The following is a 22,635-nucleotide window of genomic DNA, read 5'->3' as shown; positions in this document are numbered from 1 at the left end:
GTTACTCCCATGTATTTTGTTATCAAAGTTATAAACAAGAAGACCTTTAAGAAATAAATATGAAGTGGATCAGAGCACTTAAAGAATGAGCTGAGATAGCGCCATTGTACTCTAACCTGGGCAACAAGAACGAAACTCCATCTCAAAAAAAATATATATATATATATATATATATTTATATCATATTTAGTACCTATCTCTGTAATTCACAGACATTTGATTTATGTTTCTCTGTCTGCCTTGAGTTATTTGGTCTTTTCCAGAGCTGAATGATTATGATGTACAGTAGTCTTCCCATAGTCTTGGGGGAGGTGTTCCAAAGCCCACATACCTGAAACTGTGGATAGTCCCAAACTCTATATATACTAAGTTTTCTCCTATACATACATACCTATGATAAAGTTTAATTTGTAAATTAGGCACAATAAGAGATTAACAACAGTAATAATAAAATAGAGCAATTATAACATATTTTCTTAGTCTGTTTGAGTTGCTATAAAGGAGTACCTGAGGCTGAGTAATTTATAAAGAAGAGAGGTTTATTTTCAGACCATGGTTGACAGTTGATAACAAACTGTGGAAAGCTAAAACATGGATAAAGGGAGGACCTACTATATTTTCCTCATTGGTGCTGTTTTATACAAGGGGTCAAATGATAACTCCTATTTCGCAAGAAAGTAAAAGATAGCAAAAATGAACTGCCTTAACCTTCCATTTTTCCATGTTACTCTTCACTGTCTCTACAGGTTCCTTATTCCTTTATTCTGGCCTCACTGGAAGAGATTTTCTCCTTTTATTTAAAGGGTAATTCCTCTAACTTCGTTCAGAATTTCTTACTGTTTTTAAAAAAACTTTTAATCTAATTTTAGACTTGTGTAAGAGCTGCAAATATAGTACAGAGTTCCTTTACATTCCTCACCCCATTTCCCCTAATGCTAACATCTTACAAAACTGTAATATAATTATTACAAGTAGGAAATTAACATTGGTATAGTATTATTAATTAAACTATAGCTCTTATTAGAGTGAAACCAAATTTTCAACTACTGTCCGTTTTCAGTCCCAGGGTCCTATATAGGAGCCCACATTGAATTTAGCCATTTCTCCGTAGTCTCTTTTAAAGTTTCTGATATTTTGCTTTTCTTTTATGACTGTGACACTTTTGAAGAGTACTGATCAGTTATTTTTAGAATATCTCGCAGTTTGGGTTTGTCTGATATTTTCTCATGACTGGAATGAGCCTATGCATTTTTGGCAAGAATACCACAAAAGTGATGTTGTGTCTTTCCTAGTGCATTGTATTGAGGAGTTTATGATATATGTCTTACTACTTATGATTACTTGATCACTTGGTTGAGTGTGCTGTTTTTACACTATGAAGTTACTATCTTTCCCTTTTTAGTTGCTAAGTATCTTGTTGGAGCTACATAGAGACTGTGTAAATCCTGTTTCTCCTCAAACTATTGCTCTCTAACTTTAGCATCTATCAAGTGGATCTTGTCTGCAGTGTTTGTGATATTTGCCTGATATTGATTGTTTCCCACTTTGCTTCCTGTGTTAATTTACTTATTGTAGTCTATTGGGAAGAAGAGTTGTCCCTTTTCCTCCATTTACTTATCAGATTGTTTATATCAGTATGGACTTGTTAATATTTTACTCCTTGTTTTTAATCTAGTACTATCATTTATTTTGTTGCTATATTTGTTCCAGCATTGGCCGTTATGGGCTCCTTCAGGTTGGCTCCTGTGTTCTTTCAACAAACCCCCATCTGTTTTTGAAGTTTTCTTTATTTTCCCACACCATGTCAGCATGTGGAAATTACTATGGTTCTTAGAGTCAGAATTATTACAAAATATATCGTGTATCCAGAGAAGTATCACGCCAACCTTAGCCTTGCTACGCTGTTCCCATGCCTTTTTCCTTTCTCACCTGCCTGGGGTAGGTATCCTGTCTCTTCAGTTTCTGGTTTATCCTTTTGGTGTTTTGGGTTCCTTTTGCTTTTTCAGTAGAAACGTGTATTTTCTTATATCCCCCTTCATTCTTACATGAACATAACATACTATAGGTATTTTTTTGCTTTTTTCAGACTTTGCTTTTTTAGCTAACACTGTGTCCTGGAAATCATTTCATATTATAGAGATTTTCCTCATTCTTTATTTCTCCCCACAGTTGCATAACTTGGATGTACCATGGTTTGTTCAGTCACTTTCCTATGTGCCATATTCCTACCATAGGAAGGTAATTGAATATGGCACGTCCAAGTTTCCAATATTTTACAATTACAAAGAATGCTGCAGTGTGTATTTGTCTTTGTATATTTGGAGGTATATTCCCAGGGTAGATTCCTTGAAGTGGAATTGTTGGGACCAAAGGTAAGTGTATACGCGATTTTGTTACACATTACCAACACTCCCTTCAGAATGGTTGTACCAATTTGTATTCCCGTCAGCAATGTATGTAAGTGCCTGTTTTCCTTACATCCTCACTAATGGAATGTTTTGTCATATTTTAAAATTTCTGCGAGTGTAATAGATGAGAAATTGTATCTCAGTGTTGTTTTAATTGGCATTTCTCTAATTTCGAGTGAATTTGAGCAATTGTTATATATCTGAGGTCCCTTTTATTTTTTTTATTTTTATTTTTTTTGGTGAATTGACTGTGTCTTTTATCCTGTGTCTGATTTTTGGTCCTTTTTCCTTTGTTTTTTGTTCGTTTGTTTGTTTCCCATTTTAATGTTTACAACGTAATAATCTCTTGATGATTGCAGACAGGTATGGCTGTTTGATAGTATTCAGAAACATTATAGTAATGGTAGTTTTTTCAATTGGTGTGTAGCGCTCAACAATTATATATGAAATTGCTGTCAAACCAGTAAGACTGCATTTATGCATCCATCATTTTCAGGATTGTTGATAACCTGGGCATATTTCCCCAAATAACTTTGCCTCCTTGCGTCACAAGGCCCAATTTGCTCACATTTACCTCAATGACAGTCTTTGTAATAACACCCAAAGTTGTATACAGTGGGGATGAGGGATTCTTCTTTATGCCAGGTATTGGTAGGCAAAAGGTGGCTTTCAGTTCAGGATGTGTTACATGGGCTTTCTTGAAACGCAAGCCCATTGGCCTGATGAATCTTTCATATTTAGGTGGTTTTTTTGTAAAGCCATCTCCAGCAAAGCGGACTTCAGTAACCATCCTCCTCTTCTTTCTCTTTCCTGTTTGAATAACTTAATACTTCTGTTTCTCTCTGGGCACATACTTTGGGCAGAGGGACTTCCCATTTTCCCTCATTTTCTTTTTGTTTCTTTTTAATCATATTGGAAAGTACTTTAGCTTGAGATTGTCTCTCTGTCTAGCCGATAGGCAGGTTCTGCTCCCTGTGGAGTCTTTTCATCATTCTTTTGTTTGGTGTTTCTCTTTTCATGCATCTTGATAGTCTTTTTTATTTGTATTTTCTCAGCATGGCGCTGTTTATAATTAAGCTTAGCCTTCAGACCAATCATTTTCTTTGCCTTCTTTGAACATTCATGAGCCTCTCGACTTTCCTTCTTTCTCTTTGTCTCATGGTAATCCAAATGTTATCTGCAGTGTTTACAGTGTAATTCAGTATATTCATTCTGTGGCATGGTGATGGCTGCAGAGTGACCAGAAGCAGCCCCTGGGGTGCAAAAATGCTCTCCTTTCCCTTTGTTTTTAAGAGTTCTTTATATATTAGCCTTTTATGGTGTATATTGTGAATATTTCATCTTAGTTTGCTTTGCATGTACTGTGTGTGTTGTCCAATTAAAAAATTTTATGTAGTCAATATTTTCTTTTATTGTTTCTGGATTCTCCTTTCCCTATACCAACTTTAAGCAGAATTCATCCATTTTTTTTTTAGTACTGTTATGCCCAGACTGTTTGTTCCCCAAAGAAGACCACCAGAGTCCAGTGTCAAAGCCAAGCGGCAAGGATCTTTACTACAAGTTCGAACTTGGTCCCTCCATTCCACAGTATACAAGAGGGCCCCGAACAATGCGAGCGTTTGCTTTTTATAGCCCGAGAGTTACAGGGGAACAAAGGAATTCTTTTGATTCTCGTGCTTTCAGTAAAACCTTGAACGGCCGTCTCCTTATCGGAGACTTTCCAGGTGGTGTTTGTACTGGGCTCAGGGAGTTTGAGAGATATATGGCAGTATGTGGTGGGATGGGAGGATGGGATGTGTTTGTACCAGGCTCAGGGAGTTTCGAGCCCGGGGGCTGAGGAATGTGCCCAGCTCCTTTCATTCCCCCCTTCTTTTCAGGTATCTTTAGAGCCAATCTTGGGTCTTATAAGTCTGATTCTGTTTCAGCGTTTACAGGTTGGTATTGGGCTCTGAGGACCATGAGTTGTACGGTGTCAAATCTCTCCCTAACAAATTGTAAAATTCTGTTAACAACACAAGGTCCTACGGTAAGCAGAAATAGTAGACTTAGCAGGGGTCCAAGGAAGGGGGCTAACAGAGAAAACATAGAGGAATTGCACCATTGGTCTGCAGCTGAAGCAAACTGCCGTGTTTTTACTTCAGTGCTTAACTTGCGTAACTGTTGGACCCGGTTCTCTACAAGTCCTGATTCATTTATGTAGAAACAACAGTCTTTTTTTAGAAATATATATGTACCACCTTTTTCTGCAGTGAGTAGGTCTAGGGCCCTCCGGTTCTGCAAGGTTACCTGAGCTAGGGACGTGAGCTGCCGCTGAAGGGAGGCAAGGGACTCAGCCGACTCCTCCATAGCAATGGCAAATTATTGGTACAACTTGTTACTTTTTATGAGGATGTGACCTAGGGCTCCCCCCACCAGTCCGGCCGTAATGAAGGATGCGGTGAGGGAGATTCCTGCAATGAGGGGGAGAAATATGGCTCGTGCAGGTCTTGGTCTAGGGTCTGGGTGAATAACAGCACTAGTCCAGTTACCGGTATACCCTAGGAACTCGCCAGCAGTTAGTAGAGTCAACCGGGGAACTAATGTGACAGGGAGACACAGTAGGTTATTAACAGAAGGACTAGGTAGGTTTTTAGATAAGGTTCCATTACACCAGAAGAATATGCCTGATGGAGCCCCTAAGGTGATATTAGGGGGCGTTGCAGTGATGCTGCAGAGGCTGGAATTGGTTCCTGAAAAACGGTAGGGAAACTTCTCCTGACTGGGGTTAAGATATAGGGGCACGTTCAGGATAGGAGCATACGAGAGGTTTCGGAGGTTGTTAGCTTGGGCAAAGGTAGAGGATCGCCATGGCAGAGGGACAGCGGTTAGCGGTGGACGCCCTAGAGTGGCGCACAGAAAGCAGCCAGACAGGCTATGAAGTCCTGTAAGGTTAGCAAGTTCTAGTCCTTCTTGTAATAACTTTAACCAGGAGAAAGGACGTAAGTCTTGTGTTAGTCTGTTTTCCTGTCGTTGGATATTCCCTTGGACCAGGGGCAGTACTTGCACTAGGCCTCGCCACAGATAGAGGTGACTGCTAGGCCATGTGGAGGAGGGGGAGTAGTATACAGCCCCATGTTGAGGCGTGGTCCAGCGGGAGTTCCAGGGGTCTCTAACTATCCATGTATATGAAAAGTCTCTATCCCGTCTACGATGGAAGGGCCACTTAGGGTCTAACTGTTTTCTCTCTCCCCAATAACGGGGTCTATGGATGTTACAATAGTTATAAGGACAGCCGGCATTTTGGTGCCACCAATAGTGTTTACAATTGTATTTAGTCTGATCAAACTCAAAGCATATTATTGGTGTCATAGGTTTGGCTATTTGAAAACCAGTAAAATTTAGTAGAATTGGGCTGTTGCACCCTGAGGAAGGGCAATCGGCACTGGCCAATAATTTTTCCGGGCTTATGAGGTTGCCCAGGGTGGGTTCGGTTTTCATAAAGCCAGAATCTCCAGACAAAGGGATTATGAGCTGGTTTTGTGATTTCTCCAGCGGCCACTAGGGCGACTAACGTTAGGGTTAGACTACCTAACTGCATGTTTGCAGTGAGTTATGCTGCCGGCCCAGGGTGAGTTTTAAGGGGTTGTTCCTAGCTCTGTCCACAGTCCACGTGTCCGGTGCTTCAGCCGCCGCCGTGATTGGTCCCAGAAGATCGGAGGTTGGGTCCACTGGCTTGACGTGGGTGTAGTGGATCCACCATGCGATGCCTTCTACCTTCAGGGCGGTGGGTGTGGTTAGGAGTACCTGGAGTGGTCCTTTCCACCTGGGTTCTAGGGTCTCTTGTCGGTGTCGCTTGACCAGGACCCAGTCTCCCGGCTGGTACGGATGGGGTGTCGGCGGGGGACCGGTCTCATATAGTTCCTTCAGCTTGGGCCAGATTTCTTGATGAATTTTCTGCAAGGCTTGTAGGGAAAATAAGAGTTCAGAGACATTTTCTGTTTCAGACTTGAGCAGATCATCTTTTAGGCCGGGAACTAAGGGTGGGGGTCTGCCATACATAATTTCATAAGGAGTAAGGCCCAGTCTGTAAGGGGTATTACGGGCCCGGAACAGAGCGTAGGGGAGAAGGACCACCCAATTAGCGCCAGTCTCCATAGTTAATTTAGTTAAGGTCTCTTTTAAGGTCCGATTCATTCTCTCTACCTGTCCTGAACTCTGGGGCCTGTAAGCGCAATGTAGTTTCCAATTTGCCCCAAGGATGGAAGCCAAATCCTGACTTACCTTAGCGACGAAGGCCGGCCCATTATCTGACCCTATCTGGACGGGGAGGCCATACCTGGGGAGGATATCTTCCAGGATTTTCTTTGCTACAACCTGAGCAGTTTCTTTCTTGGTGGGGAATGCTTCAGTCCACCCTGAAAAAGTATCTCTGGCCCTGATGCATGAAGCTGCTCCCATCAGTGAACCAGACGAGGTCGGCGTCAGGAAGTGGGCGATCCTGCAGGTCTTCTCGGACTCCGTGCACCTGAGCTAGTATCTCGGTGCAGTCGTGGAGTGGGGCGTCCAGGTCCGGGTTGGGCAGCAGCGAGGCAGGGTTTAGGGTCATTGGGGGCAGGAAAGTTATCCTGAGAGGATTTAGTAGTAGTCCTTAGTAGTGGGTGAGTCGGGCATTACTCATCCATCGATTAGGTGGCTGTTTGAGTACACCTTCGATGGCATGTGGGGTAACGACCCGCAATTCTTGCCCCATGACAAGCTTATCAGCATCCTGCACCATCAGAGCCGTGGCTGCAATCATTCGGAGACAAGGGGGCCACCCGGCAGCCACTGGGTCTAACTTCTTTGACAGGTAGGCAACTGGCCTCCGCCAGGGGCCTAAGTTCTGAGTTATTACCGCCTTGGCGATACCCTTATTTTCATCTACGTATAAGTGGAAGGGCTTGGTAACATCAGGTAGTCCCAGTGCAGGCGTGGAGAGTAGGGCGGTTTTAATCTGTTGGAAAGCCGACTCGGCTTCGTCTGTCCACTTAAATGGCTGCTGCCCCCGTGTTGCCTGATATAAGGGTTTAGCCAGTTCTGTGAACCCAAGTATCCATAGTCTGCAAAACCCCGCTAACCCCAGGAATTCCCTCACTTGTCGGGTGGATTGCGGCCTGGGGATCTGCAGAACAGTCTGTTTTCGGGCGTCTGTTAACCAGCGCTGCCCTTCTTTAAGCAGGTACCCTAGGTATGTTACCTCTGACTTACAGATTTGAGCTTTCTTTGCCAAGGCTCGGTAGCCTAGATTTCCCAGAGCTTGCAAGAGACCCTTGGTCCCTTGGATGCAAGCTTCTTGGGTCTCAGCAGCAATCAGGAGGTCATCAACATACTGTAGTAAGGTTATTTCAGGGTGTTTGCGTCGGTACTCACCCAGGTCTTCATCGAACAGGGTAGGAGAGTTTTTGAATCCTTGCGGCAGTCTGGTCCATGTCAGTTGGCCACTTATGCCTTTATCAGGGTCATTCCACTCGAAGGCGAAGAGCTTTTGGCTCTGAGGGGCTAAAGGCAAACTGAAGAAAGCATCTTTTAAATCTAAAACGGTGTACCATTGATGTTTAGGGTTTAGGGTACTCAGGAGGGTATATGGGTTAGGCACAGTTGGATGTATATCCACAACCCTCTTATTGATTTCTCTTAAGTCTTGTACAGGTCTGTATTCTCCACTATTAGGTTTTCATACTGGCAACAACGGAGTATTCCAGGGTGAGTGGCATGAGCGAAGGACCCCTTGGTCAAGGAGCCGGCGGATATGCGGGGCAATTCCTTTCTTGGCCTCTAGGGGCATCGGGTATTGGCGTACCCGCACGGGGTCTGCCCCAGGTTTAAGTTCAACAAATAAAGCAGGACGGTGTTTTGCTAGTCCTAAGCCCCCTGTTTCCGCCCAAGCTTCTGGATATTGCTGGAGCCAGGTTGCTATGTCCTGGTCAGGGGCCGTTTGCTCCTGGTGGAGCCGGTATTCATCTTCTAGGGTTATAGTCAGGACGGACACGGGTTGATTGTGGGAGTTTGTCACGACGGGCCCCTCAGGGAGGAAATGGATCTGTGCTCCCATTTTAGTTAGCAGGTCTCTCCCTAATAGGGACAGGGGCTCTCAGGGATGACCAGGAAAGAATGGGTTACATTCTTGGCTCCGAGGTTTACTGTTCTTTGTGTTGTCCATGGGTATTTCTTAACTCCTGTGGCCCCTTGTACCCACGAGGACTTGGAGGATAATTTCCTATTAGTTTTAACTAAGACTGAATGCTGTGCTCCCATATCGACCAAGAACTGGACCGGGGACCCCTCCACTTGCAAAGTTACCCTAGGTTCGGGGAGGGGATCCGAACCCCATCTTCCCTAGTCTTCATCTTGAGTGACTAGTACGGGTGTAGACCTAGGGGGTCCCTGTCCTCGTTGTTTCTTTTTGGGGCAGTCTCTTACCCAGTGGCCAGCCTCCTTGCAGTAGGCACATGGGTCTTTTCTCAGATTATCATGCCTGGGGGGCCGCCTGGGTTGGGTGTACTCTGGCTGTAGATGTTCTTTCTGTACTACCGCTGCCAGGACCTTGGTCATTTTTTTCAGTGGCCTTAAATTGCCTTTCTTCTGGAGTATCTCTGTTATTATAAACCCGCTGGGCTATCTGAAGGAGGTCCTGAATCCGCTTTCCTTTTAAGTCTTCTAATTTTTGGAGTTTTTTTTTTTTAATATCTGGGGCTGCCTGATTTACGAATGACATTACAACAGCTGCCTGACTTCCTGGAGCCTCTGGATCTATGGGGGTGTACTGTCTAAAAGCTTCCATTAATCTTTTTAAGTATGTGGCTGGGCTCTCTGTCTTTCCCTGTAGAATAGAATATACTTTAGCCAAATTAGTGGGCTTGCGAGCAGCTGCCCGGAGACCTGCCATTAGAGTCTGGCGATAAAGGTGTAGCTGTCCCCTACCTTCTGCCGTGTTGTAGTCCCACGCCGGCCTGGTCAGAGGAAAGGTCGCGTTTATGAGGTCAGGGTTGGCAGTCGGTTGACCGTTGTCCCCCGGGACCAGCTTTCTAGCTTCTACCTGTATTTTTTTTTTTTTTTTTGCTCTTCTGTGGTAAACAAGATTCGGAGGAGCTGCTGACAATCATCCCAAGTGGGCTGGTGGGTGAACATGACACTATCCAGTAAAGCCAGTAAATCTTTGGGGTTGTCTGAAAACCGAGCACTCTGAGTCTTCCAGTTATACAGATCACTGGTGGAGAATGGCCAGTACTGGAGCTTGGGGATTCCTGTGTTATCTGGGGGTCCTATTTCCCAAAGGGGTAAAGCCACCGTGGAGTCAGGCGGCTGGGGGGGGGGGGTGCTAGTCCGCGAAGTGCGCCCTCGCGTTTGCCCTGCCAGCCCTACAAAGTTACTTTCCCTTTTAGCGGGCTCGTGAGTGCCGGCCGCCTCCCCTCCGCCTGCTCCCTCCCGCGACTCAGCCCGGGGGCAGGTCTGGGTGCGGCGGCCGCCTCCCGTCCGCCTGCTCTTTCCCTCTATCTGTCATCCCGTGTCCTTTTTCCTTTACATTCAGTCTCTTTTTTTTTTTCTGTCTGTCTCTCTGACTCTCCACGTCTGCCGTTTCCTCCCCTTTCTCTTTCCGATTTTCCTTCTCACTTTTTCCCTCTCCCGTGTTTTATGGTCTCTCTCTCACTCATTCTCACTTTCTGTGTCTCTTCCTGTAAAGGAATGTGGGTTAGAATCCCTGTAAAGGAAATCTGATCTGACTTATTGATGATAGCTAGTCGCAGGCGCACTTTGGCAGCCCGGGGACTGGGGCTGGAAGTGCGCGCCGGAAGCCGGGAGCCCGGGGACCGGGGCCGCAAAGGCGCGCCGGAAGCTGGGAGCCCGGGGACCGGGGCCACAAATGCGCGCGCCCGGGAACCGGGGCAATTCAGACCGCACGCGCGCGCCCGGGAACCGGGGCAATTCGGACCGCACGTGCGCGCCCGGGAACCGGGGCAATTCAAATCGCACACGCGCGCCCAGGAACCGGGGCAGAGTCAGCCGTTGCCCGGATCACCGCAACTCAGACCGCCAGCGCGCCCCGGCAGTCGGGGTCAGAGTCAGCTGCTGCCCGGATCGCGAATGCGCTCCGGCAGCTCAGATAGCAATTTAAATCAGAAGAGAGCCAGGGGACGTCTCCCACTGGTCTCCGCTGGCTGTCCTATAGCGCATCCGCCAGGACTGTGCCAGCTCCAGTTTCAGACCTCGCGAGTCACAGATTCAGATTCAGAACAGACATACAGACACAGACAGACAAACGGAGACGAGCCAGCTCACCTATCAGTAGATCAATCCTAGCAGATCCGTTGACCAGGGGTCTGGTGGGCTTGGGGAATCCCGGACGAGCCCCCAGATGTTATGCCCAGACTGTTTGTTCCCCAAAGAAGACCACCAGAGTCCAGTGTCAAAGCCAAGCGGCAAGGATCTTTACTACAAGTTTGAACTTGGTCCCTCCATTCCACAGTATACAAGAGGGCCCCGAACAATGCGAGCGTTTGCTTTTTATAGCCCGAGAGTTACAGGGGAACAAAGGAATTCTTTTGATTCTCGTGCTTTCAGTAAAACCTTGAACGGCCGTCTCCTTATCAGAGACTTTCCAGGTGGTGTTTGTACTGGGCTCAGGGAGTTTGAGAGATATATGGCAGTATGTGGTGGGATGGGAGGATGGGATGTGTTTGTACCAGGCTCAGGGAGTTTCGAGCCCGGGGGCTGAGGAATGTGCCCAGCTCCTTTCAGTACTTTCTCTGGTTTCATGTTTTATATCTAGATTCCTAATCTATTTGGAGTTTATTCTGGAGTATGATATGAGATAGAGATCAAGTTTTATATTTTCCAAATGGATACCTAGTTTTCCTGGCACCATTTATAGAAAAGTCCATCTGTACTTTAGTGATTTGAGATGCCACCTTTGTTATTTACTAAATTTCTGGGTATGTTTGGGTCTAATTCTAGACTTTTTAAATTCCACTGGTCTATTTATGTCTAGTCCCACACTGCTTTAATTATAGATGATTTTTGGTGTTGTAGTGTTTGTAAAGGTGGTCTACTTGTGGTTTTCCTTTTTCAGTGTCTTCCTACCTATTCTTGCATGTTTGATTTTCCATATCAACTTGAACATCAACTTTCCAAACTTTACAGAATAGCTTGTTAGTATTTTCATTGTATTTTCTCGAATTTATAAAGTAAGGGAGAAATGTCATCTTTATAATGTTGTCATCCTGTCTAAGAATGGGGATGTCTTTCTGTTTGCTCAGGTGTTCTTCAGTGTCTTTCAGTGGTGCTGAAATTTTCCTTGTGTGGTTTTTACACGTTGTTTAGTTTATTCCTAAGTATTTAATCTTTTTGTTGCTACTATAAATGGGATTTTCTCTGCCATTATTTTCTCTGATTATTGATTTTGTATAGGAGAACTATTTTTTGTATGTTAATTTATTATCTTGCTACTTCATTGAATCTTATTTTTGAGTTAATTTTATTATTGATTCTTCAAGGGTTTTTAGGCTACTATTATATCATCCGCAAATAAAGATAGTTTTACTTTCTCCTTACCTATTATTTATCTGATTGATTTTTCTTAACTAGTCGATTTGGCTAATACCTCTAGTATGATGTTGAATAGTAGTAGAAATGGCTGGGCGTGGTGGCTCACGCCTGTAATCCTAGCACTTTTGGAGGCTGAGGCAGGTGGATCACCTGAAGTCAGGAGTTTAAGACCAGCCTGGCCAACATGGTGAAACCCTGTCTCTACAAAAAATTAGCTGGGCGTGGTGGCAGGCACCTGTAATTCCAGCTACTCTGGGTGGTTGCTGAGGCAAGAGAATTGCTTGAACCTGGGAGGTGGAGGTTGCAGTGAGCCAAGATCGCGCCACTGCACTCCAGCCTGGGCGACAGAGCGAGACACTGTCTCAGAAAACAATAATAGTAGTAGAAATGGTGGGCATCTTTGCCTTTTTGCTAATCTTAGTGGAAATGCCTTTGTTATTTCTTTATTAAATAATTTAATGGTGGTAGGACTAAAATGTATATATTTTATCATTTTGAGAAATTACCTCTTAATTCTTGTTTCCTTGAGTGTTGGGTTTCAAATGGGTGTTGAATTTTGTCACATACACTCCATCTCAGTGGTATGGAGAAAATTGTATGTTTGCTACCTGCCTTAGATTTATGAATATGGTATGTACTAATAGATTTCCTAATTGAACCAATCCTTTACCTCTAGGATAAATCCCATTTGGTCATGTTGTATTATTTTCTTAATTATTACATTCTGTTAGCAAACAGTAAAATCGTTCCCTCCATTGTATTTCTAGAGTAAAAATTTGTTTCTTTGCATTGTTGTAGCTAAAATGGTGTCTTGGTACTTATTTGTGTGTGTATTTGTCTCTGTGATTGGATTCAGAGTGCTTTTAGAACTGGAACTAGAGTTTACTTTTTATTACCCTTAGTGCCTAGCAGAATTCTTCATATGTAGTTGGTATCTAAATCTTACTGAATAAAAATAGAAGCAGAAATAGCACATTAAACTTTTCCTGAATGAAATTTGAATATCATGTTTCACTTAGATAGCGAACAGTCACATCAGTCCTGAAGAGCACTACCACCACATGAAGGTGGGGAGATCTGAGTTCCGGTCTGGAACTTTGTTTTACTTTCACAAAAACTAACATTTTGGCATCAGACATCACAGTTTTTTCATCTGTCAAATCAAGCTGATGGTCTGATCTTTAAAAATCTGTTTCATATCTGAATGATCTTATGAAATTAATTTTTGCTTTTTGCAGTGTGCATTTTTACATTTTGCCAGATAATTTTTCTAAATTTTTATTTGTCTTTAGAATGGTTTGCCTGTTGTAATGAATAGATATACATATGATTGTAGATAGTATTGAAAAGCAAATTCTGAATACAAATAAATTAGTTATTATTTTCCCCGGTTTTTTAGTTGGACAAATTTAACCTTCAGAGAGATGGTGACTGATTTAGAGGAATTAGTAAGACTGGAGCACAACATGGGGTTTTATGACTCCAGTTGCAGTGTTTCTGTGCCAATCCGCCATCTGTTTATGTGACACAGTACTAGGCACAGTGTTTCTTCAACTAAGCCAAGCTACTGTGATTCAGTGTGATAAGTTTTAATGTGGGATTTAGAGCTGGATTATTTATGTTTAGTCCAAAATTCAAAGACGAATTCCTTGCACAATAAGTATTCCTTGCGGGGGATTCAGGATTCCTTATGATTTAAAGTAGCTTGAGTGTTTAACATTTGGCAAAGCAGTGTTGTAGTTACAGGTAATCGTGAGAAGCTAGAGAATTGTGTATACTGTACATATCTTAGTTCATGGATTTGATTTTTTAGGATCAGATCTCTGAATCTATCCTGCTGAGAGATGATCCGGGGAAGACTGTGCATGTGTGTTCTAGGAAAGATTAACAGCCTAGCCAATGATGGGATTCATAAAAATAAATGAAAGTATTCTGTTTGTGGTTTACCATTGTGAGTTTTGTCTTTGTAATTGTCACTCTGATAGATGCTAAACTAGAAATTTCCTGCTCAATAGGAAGTTAGTCTGGATGACAGTGATCTGAAGGAAACTACTGCCAAGCAATTCATTGTTCAAATTTGTCTGAAAATTAACATTAAAATCCATGTTATGCATTCCTTGTGTTTTTAGCCATATCCACATGTGCAGCTTTCATAGGGAATATTCTTATTAAATTTAAAAACAGAACAGGTACATGAGTATTAGCTGAATTTATTCTCCAATTTAAAAGCATTGAGTTTACAGTTAACAAAAATACAGTTTAGGAACATTTTATGACTTTAAAATTCCCGACTCATTAGTATTCTACTAATTTAAACCTGTGTCTTTAAAACTTACGGGTCAGATTTGTTTACAAGAAGAACAGTAGCCTAATAGGCAGCATTCATTGAGGGCCTATTAAGTGTCAGGCATTGTACTAGGTTTTACATATGTCATCTCATTTAATGCTATAATAACCCTGTTGATGTTTTCTCCCATTTTATAGATTAGGCAACTAAGACTTGGAAAGGTCAACATAGCTCTTAAGGAGCAGAGCTATGATTTGAGCCTAAATGAAAGAAAAGATGAGTAAATTTAGGAAACTGTGTAGAAAAAAACTGTTTAAAAATGGAAGCAGGAAATTGGGGAAACAAGCAAATTAGGTATATTTTTATAACAGTGACTAAAGAAGCAAAGAAATTGCATTAGGTATTTATTAGTTTATCCTGAGATTGTAGTCTTCATTCTTCTTTTCTCTCTGCCCTTCAATATAGTAACACTAAAACATATACCTATTTCTAATATTTGAGGAAAATATACAGATATTTGCACTCTTCTTTTGTGTAACTCAGACATCTGAAAAGTGAATTGAGTACAGATCCTGCATCCAAGGTCATATTGTTTAGTAGAGGACATTTAAATGAAATAAAGTGCAGAATAATAATTCCTTTAGAGTGGTACAAGTCAAGCACTGTGGCAGTTCAGAGGAGTAGCAGCCAGGAATATCGGTGAAGGTGCCGTTTATTCTGAAGTCGTATCGCGTGGGTAGAATTTGAACTACTTGAGCAAAAGCACAAAGAACATTGAGAAATATGTATGGAGAAGAGTAAGTTTGATTTCATAGGGTATCTGAAGAAGCATGATTGGCAGAAAGAAAACAGGTCAGACCATAGGAAGGATTCTGAGTGTCAAGCTGAGGAGTCGGCTTTTATATTGTAGACACATCGGGGAGGGAGACACACCATGTTAAAGATATACATAACTTATTTTATAATGTAATGTAAACTAGTGTTTACTGCTGTAAAGCATAAGGGGCTAGAGCGATGAAGAGTGCTAATTGACATAGATTGGTCAATGATAGCCCTTCTGTGGAGTTGATGTTTGAGCAGAAACCTAAATGAGGTGAGGAAGAGAATCATGTGAAAATCCAGGAGTAAGACCTTTCCAGACAGAGCAAAGAGCAAGAGCAAAAATACTGGTAAGATTGATGTGTTTGAGGAACAGTGGAGAGGGCTCTGTGGGTAGAACTGCCTGTCAGGAAAGATGAAAAGGAATGTGGTTCAAGAAGTAGCCAGCAGCTAGGTTGGTTTTCCCTAGAGTAAATGAATTTCTGTATACTCATCTATGTTCAGTAATTATCCGGATTTCACTGTATTTGCCTTATTCATTCATTTATAATAATAGGTTTGAGAATCACCTTCCTACTGAGGCTGTGAAATTGCCAAGATAGATAGAAGAAAGAAAGAAACACCAAGGCTGCGCATAGTAACCTTTGTAATCATATTTCAAATCTGTCTTGATTGTGGTCTGTTTTAGAAAAGTACACTTAGGGTACCCATAGTGACAAAGTTACAAAGAGTAACTGTGCTGGTAAATACTAGTGTTATTGGAACTACTTCAACATTTGTTCTGTTAGTCTTGAGGTGAAATCAGTGTACTATAATTTTACGTTTGATTTTCACAACAGCTGTGTTATATATAGATGAGGTTAAAAATCTCATTTTATAAACGAGGAAACAAAGTTACAGAAGTAAAGTGAGATGCAAAGGGTAAAAAGAGACAGAGCTGGACCTTAAGTCCATGTCTCTTAATATGTTGGTTAGTTCTGCAATTTCATGAAGTAGGCTTATTCACCTAATACTTTTGAACCATGTTGAATTACCACTTTGTAATAAATACATTAACCACTTTTCAAAGGCCATATTTTTACTAATACAGAAGGAAATTCCAAAAACTATTTGAATTATGAGTTTAATAGAATTACTTTCTTTTTCATAGGCAAAAATCTGAATAATTTCATCTGACACAGAAGGCATTTGTGCTTTTTGGTATTAGAACAAAATATGGTCTCTCTCGAGATGCATAATTAGTCCACTAAGCACTGCAGCCTTCATTGTCTGAAGCCATAACTAAAGCAGTTAGAATTGAATTAGCTTTGTGTCTGTCTTTTCTTCTTTCACTTTCTTTACTTTCTTCATTGCTTTGCCTAGAATTGACTGAACTTAAGAGTTTGATCCTTTAAATAGGAAGAAAATATAACTACTTGATAACAGAACAAAATAGTTACTTGACATATGTAATTAATAACCTGAACATTGGAAATATTTCACAGTACTTGTTATTGCATTTTCAAATAACTAAGAAATAGTAGATTTAAGAAATAGCTAGAAAAACTTTAATTATTATACTACTTTGTTTTTGTTTGCTCAGTGGTAAACTGGATTAAAGACCAATGTAAATGTGTTTTAGAAAATATAATGTCTTATGTAGTTCCACAAATTTAACTAAGGCTAAGGCAAGTTATTTTAGATCCTTTCTAGAAAGTTTCTATGTTGTTTCTAAGCATTTTAAAAATTATGTTTTACTATGAATAATATGAATTGAATAGCAGGAAACTTACTTCTAGTGTGCCTTTCTTTTGCATTATTAAGATAGTGTTTTAGTCTTTGGATGACTCTTATTTTCCTTTTGGTATTAGCCTATAAATGCCAAATTGTCAAATGTAAAGCTATTTATGTTAGTGTCAAAGTGTATTTTCAGGATTTGAAAAACGTAAGTAGCATGAGAAAAAAAAGTACAATAACTTTTAAATTTTAGCCCTAAGTCTTGGGCAGCTACAGAAAGGGCTATAGACTAGGGGTTGAATTGTCAGGGAGGAAACTTACTGTGTATCCTCAGGGTAAAGATGAAGTTAGTGGAGATTTGTCCACTGTCCAAATTGGCCAGTATGAAGAAAGGAGGGGGACAGTATGGTATGAGAAGCAGCTAGAGAAGTAGGTAGAGGTCAGACTGTAAGCAGTTTTATGAGCCATGTTACCACGATTGCAGTACTGAGAAAGTTTGCTGGAGTGCTATTTGTTCCACCAAAGGAATGCAGGGGGAAAGCTATTCTCCCCCAGTGCAGTTGAAATAGGTTACATTTATGACACTGAGGTGAATGAATAATAAAAGACCCTGGGCCTGCCAATCTAAGAGGCAATTTATAGCATCAGGCAATTTACAGAATTTCTCACCCTTGACACGATTGACATATTTGGGTAATTTTTTATTTTGGGGAATTGTCTTAAACAGCATTGTACAGTGTTTTCCAGCATCCTTGGCCTCTGCCTTCAAAATGCCAGCAGGGCACCATTCCCAGCTATAACAACCAGACATTGCTAAATTTTGGGTGGTGGGGAGGTGGTATCAAAATCTACCCCCCACCTCCCCAATTTGAAAACCACTGAGTTGTCAGGATCAATGATAACATGTGCATATTTTGAGGCAGTTGATGCCATTTTCAACAACACACTTGTTATCCTGGAACTCCTGATTTCCAGGTGTCCTAGTTTAATTCTGCAACTGCCAACTGGTAGGAGTAGGAGGTTCCTGGATGCAGCTGTCTCTAAGGCTCTGGTATTAGCAGAAGACAGCCCTGATGATATAAATGGAGGTTAATGCATCAATCTGCAGTTGTTGCAAGTAAAGGGTCAGAGTAAATTAAGATGGGTGCTGCTCTTAACTGCTCATGATAATATGGAGATAAAAGAAACAACAGTACAAGTTGTCAATATCAAGAAAGCAGTGTGTAAGATTCCTATAAAGGTGTGAATGTGTGTGTATATATATATAGGTTGGGAAGGCCCGTTCGTGTATTTCAGTCACTCTAGTAGAGGCAGTGTGATATACAGATTAAAAACTCAAACCAGATGGCCGGGTTTGAATCCCCAGATCATCACTTGCTTGCTGTGTGTCATTAAGCAAATTTCCTAATCTTTCTGTTTTCTTACGTGTGAAGAGTATTGGTGTGAAATAGGAATAATTATGGTACCTAGGTCAGAGATTTGTTGTGAGATTAAATGAGATAATGCACATAAAGTGAGTAGAATTAAATCAGTTAATAAGTGAAATTAATGTGAAAAACATAGAATAGTTCCTGATATATGGTGAGTACCCATTAAACGCTAGCTCTTACTGTTGTAGAGCTTCATTTGCAAGTGGATACATTATTTAAATTAGTTAATTTCCTTAACCTTTTTAGGCTGCAGTCTCCTCATCTGTAAAATTGGGAAAATCATATTTACCTCACCAGGATAGTTGTGAAGGCTAAATGAAATGATTTATGTAATGTGCTTAGCACAGTGCCTGGCATGTAGGAAACTCTCAATAAAGGCCAGATTTTTAGTGATTAGCGTTAGGATTAGAGTAGGGAACTATGAAGATATCATACAAATTTTATAGCATTCTGACATTCTAAAAACTTGCTAGACCATTTCAGAGTTATCACCTCATACTCAAGAGCATTCATAAAGATATTGGAAGACCATTTTCCATTTATCCACTTCCTGATTGTAAATCTGATGTCAAGGTCTTACGTTATAAGCACATGAAACCAGTTCCAGCTTATTTACTCAGAAAAGGGATTTACCAAGAGGCTATGAGGTGGTGTATAGAGTTGTCTGGAGCATTGGAAAACCAGAATCCAGGCCCACATATCTAGGAATATTGATCTAAATAATGGTGGTCCAGTGTCGACACCATTGCTTAACACTGGATTTGGCACTGCCAGTACCTCTAGCTCTGGTGACTGAATGCTGCCACTATGGTCACTTCTGACCTAGAAATTTGATCTTGCTGGTTATTGTTGCCCCTAATGAGTTCTTTGATATCTTTCTTCTTAACCCTAGTTTCTGATTCTAAGTCTAGGGCAAGTGGGCTTTGATTTGGCAGAGCCTAGGTCCTGATGGCAGTGCCCTAGAGCTTGGGAAAGAATAGTATTAATGTAACTGAATATAGCACTCATATGTCAAGCATTCTTCTAAATACTGTATGTTTTTATTTTATGCCACAACAATGCTATGAGGTAGGTACTATTACCATCTTACAGAATAAGAAAGAGTGCTTTAGGAACTTGCCTACCGTTCACAGCTAGTGGAGGAACCATGAATTGAACACAAACAATCTGGCTTCAGATATTTGCTTGAATGTCTGGTATTTTGAGCTTTTATGTAATCCAAGGCAGGCTCTGCCCTTTCCCAAGCCTCACAATGTGGAGGCTTTCCCCAACTTTGGTTGGGGCCTGGGGCTGGGCAGCCAAAAATAAGGAAATATACGTCTCCTTGGCTAAAGTCTGACTTGGCAAACCAGTTATGCCTTTATTGCTATTTTAAATGATCTAAAATGAGGAACAGAGGGATTTTTTTTCTTCATGATTGCATTTTATGTTCTGCCACTCTTCAGATACTTGCCTTTCTTTAGATATTCTCCTTGAGGCAGCACTTCTAATTTTCAGACTCTGCATCAAACCGGGAAAATAGGTTTGTAAATGACACTTAGAACCATGCAGTCATTTTTCTAGTGAGAGAGTATTGGTGTACTTTATTTTTTGTGGGCAGGACACATTTTGGAAAAGGACAAACTTCTTTTGCCGCTGGGTTGTGGAACTGATTAGTTCCTCTTTGTAGGTGGGCACTATATGGTCAGGGTCACACACACCTCCCCCCACCAGACTGCTATGGTGTGGTTGCTCTCTGGGTGGATTGGGGGCCTGCAGGAAAAATAGGTCCTCTGCCATTAGAGATGATAAAATGTAATTTTTACCTTTTTTTCAAAATCAACAGTTTATTGAGGTAAAATTTACCTATAAGTGTATTCGTTTAAAATGTGCAGTCTCATGAATGTTGACACATATGTAAACTTGGAAAACCCCACAGTCACAATCAAAATACAGAATGTTTCCATCACCGTAGAGTTAGTTTCTTGTGTCCCTTTTCAGTCAGTTCTCCCCTTCATTACTTGTCTCACAGGCAACCACTGATCTCTCATAACAAATTAGTTCTGTATGTTCTAAAATTCTATATACCTGGAATCATAGCAGTATGTATTCTTTTTGTGCCTGGCTTTTTTTTTTTTTTTTTTTTTTTTTTTTTTTTGGCAGGCAGGGTCTCACTCTGACACCCATGCTGGAATGCAGTGGCAGAATCATAGCTCACTGTAACCTTGAACTCTCAGGCTCAAGTAGTCCTCCCATCTCAACCTGCTGAGTAGCTAGGACTAACAGGCATGTACTGCCACACCAGGCTAATACAAAAATTTTTTTTTAGAGAGCATCTCGCTGTGTTGCCCAGTTTTATGTCAAACTCATGTTTTGAAGTTAATCAAGAGTTGTTGCATGCGTCAGTAGTTCATTCCTTTTGTATTGCTGAGGAATATTTCATTGTATGGATATACCACAATTTGTTTATTCATTAACCTAGTGATGGACCTTTTTTTTTTTTTTCTCTAGTTTTCAGTTCTTATAAGTAAAGCTGCTAGGAGTACATATCTACAAGTCAGGACATTTATTTTAATTTCTCTTTGGTGAGTGTTTTTGTATAGAATGGCTAAGTCTTATAGTCATATATTTACCTTTACAAGAAATTGCTAAACAGTTGTCCAAAGTGAAGTACTTTTTTACATTTCCTACATTCATGTATGCAAGTTCCAGTTGCCCTTCACTAACATTTGGTATTATAGTCATCTTTACTTGAGCCGTTATAGTGGTTATGTAGTTGAATCTTATTGTGGTTTTAATTTTCATTTCCTTGATGACTAATGATGTTGAGCATCTTTTAATGTACTTATTCACCATTCTTATACATTCATTTGTGAAGTGTTCTGTTAAGTTTTGGCCTTTTTTCATTTGTGTTTTCTTACTATTGAATTGCAAGAGTTATTTATATATCTTTACTATCAGTCATTTGTCACATATAGATACTGTAACTGATTTTCTCCTAGTCTGTGGTTCACCTTTTCGGTTTTTTTGATGGTGTCTTTTGAAAAGAGGTTTTTAATTTTAATGAGGTCCAGATTATCAGCATTTTTCTTTCCTTGTTTTTGCTTTTTGTGTCTAAGAAATTTTGCTTACCCACAGTCATGACTCAGTACTATTCCTCCCCAAGATAACCACTGTTCTGCCTATATCATCAACATTACTAGTTTTCTTTTTGATTTGGATCATATAGTAGTACTCTTTGGTTCTGATTTTATTTGCTGAACATTATGTCTGAAGTTTTTTCCTTTTTTTTTTTTTGTAGCGGTAGTTTGTTATGTTTTATTGCTGTGTGGTAGTTCATTGTATGACTCTACCACAGTTTATTTGATAGACATTTGGATTGTTTCCAGGTTTTGGCCGTTATAAGTAAAACTGCTATGAATATTCTTGTACTTGCCTTTTAATGAACATGTGCATTTATATTTCTTGGGTATATTTCCTAGGAGTGGAATTGCTGGGTTATAGGATAGTTGTATGTTTAGCTCAAATAGTACTGCCAAATAGTTTTCCAAAGTGATTTTTACCAACTTTTACTTGTACCAGCAACGTATAAGAGTCTAGTTGCTCTACATACTGACTACTACTTGGTTTTGTCAGTCTTTCTAGTTTTGGCCATTCTAATGGGTATATAATGGTATCTTGTGGTTTTAATCTGCATGACAAGTTGAGCTGAATGACTTTGTAGCTCCTTCCCAATACTAAGGTTTTCTGTGTGTTTTGCAAAGTGGGGCCGGGCATGGTGGGCTCATGCCTGTAATCCCAGCACTTTGGGAGGCCGAGGCAGGCAGAATCACCTGAGGTTGGGAGTTCAAGACCAACCTGACCAATATGGTGAAACCCTGTCTCTACTAAAAATACAAAAATTAGCCGGGCTGTGGTGGTGTGTGCCTGTAATCCCAGCTTCTCAGGAGGCTGAAGCAGGAGAATTGCTTGAACCTGGGAGGTGGAGATTTTAGTGAGCAGAGAATGTACCACTGCACTCCAGCCTGGGTGACAGAGGAAGACCCTGTCTCAAAAAAAAAAAAAAAAAAAGGGGGGGGGGGGGCAAGGGTTGTAGCATGTAAACACAGGTCCTTAAGTAATAGTAGGTGTTCTTGGGTTTTTGTATAAATACAGCAGATATTTGTATAGCTAATTTTGCTGTATTAACCTTCCTCTCTTGTATAGGGCATGCTTATAGCACTGGTTCTACCTGGTTGCACATTAGAATCACCTGGTGAGCTTTTAAAACTATTTTAAAAGCATACTGGCCATCTATATGGGTCCTGACTTGTAGATTTGTATTCATAGCAGCTTTACTTATAAGAACCCAAAACTAAAAAAGTCCATCATTAGGTTAATGAATAAAGAAATTGTGGTATATACATACAATGAAATATTCCTCAGCAATACAAAA

The 22,635-nt window shown here is 40.9% G+C and overlaps 1 protein-coding gene and 1 pseudogene across 2 annotated transcripts in view; one reads left to right on the top strand and one right to left on the bottom strand.

The window, feature by feature from the left end:
• LOC105463491 (ARF interacting protein 1) overlaps positions 1-22,635 on the top strand; it is a 132,966-nt gene that overhangs the window by 11,364 nt on the left and 98,967 nt on the right. The gene's annotated exons all lie outside the window — the stretch shown is intronic.
• LOC105463492 (ribosome biogenesis protein NSA2 homolog pseudogene) lies at positions 2,864-3,697 on the bottom strand (annotated as a pseudogene).

This window comes from Macaca nemestrina, chromosome 3, assembly GCF_043159975.1.
Source record: "Macaca nemestrina isolate mMacNem1 chromosome 3, mMacNem.hap1, whole genome shotgun sequence".
Lineage (NCBI taxonomy): Eukaryota > Metazoa > Chordata > Mammalia > Primates > Cercopithecidae > Macaca > Macaca nemestrina.
Note: the sequence above shows the minus strand (reverse complement) of the source record. Positions and strands in the feature narration are given on the sequence as shown.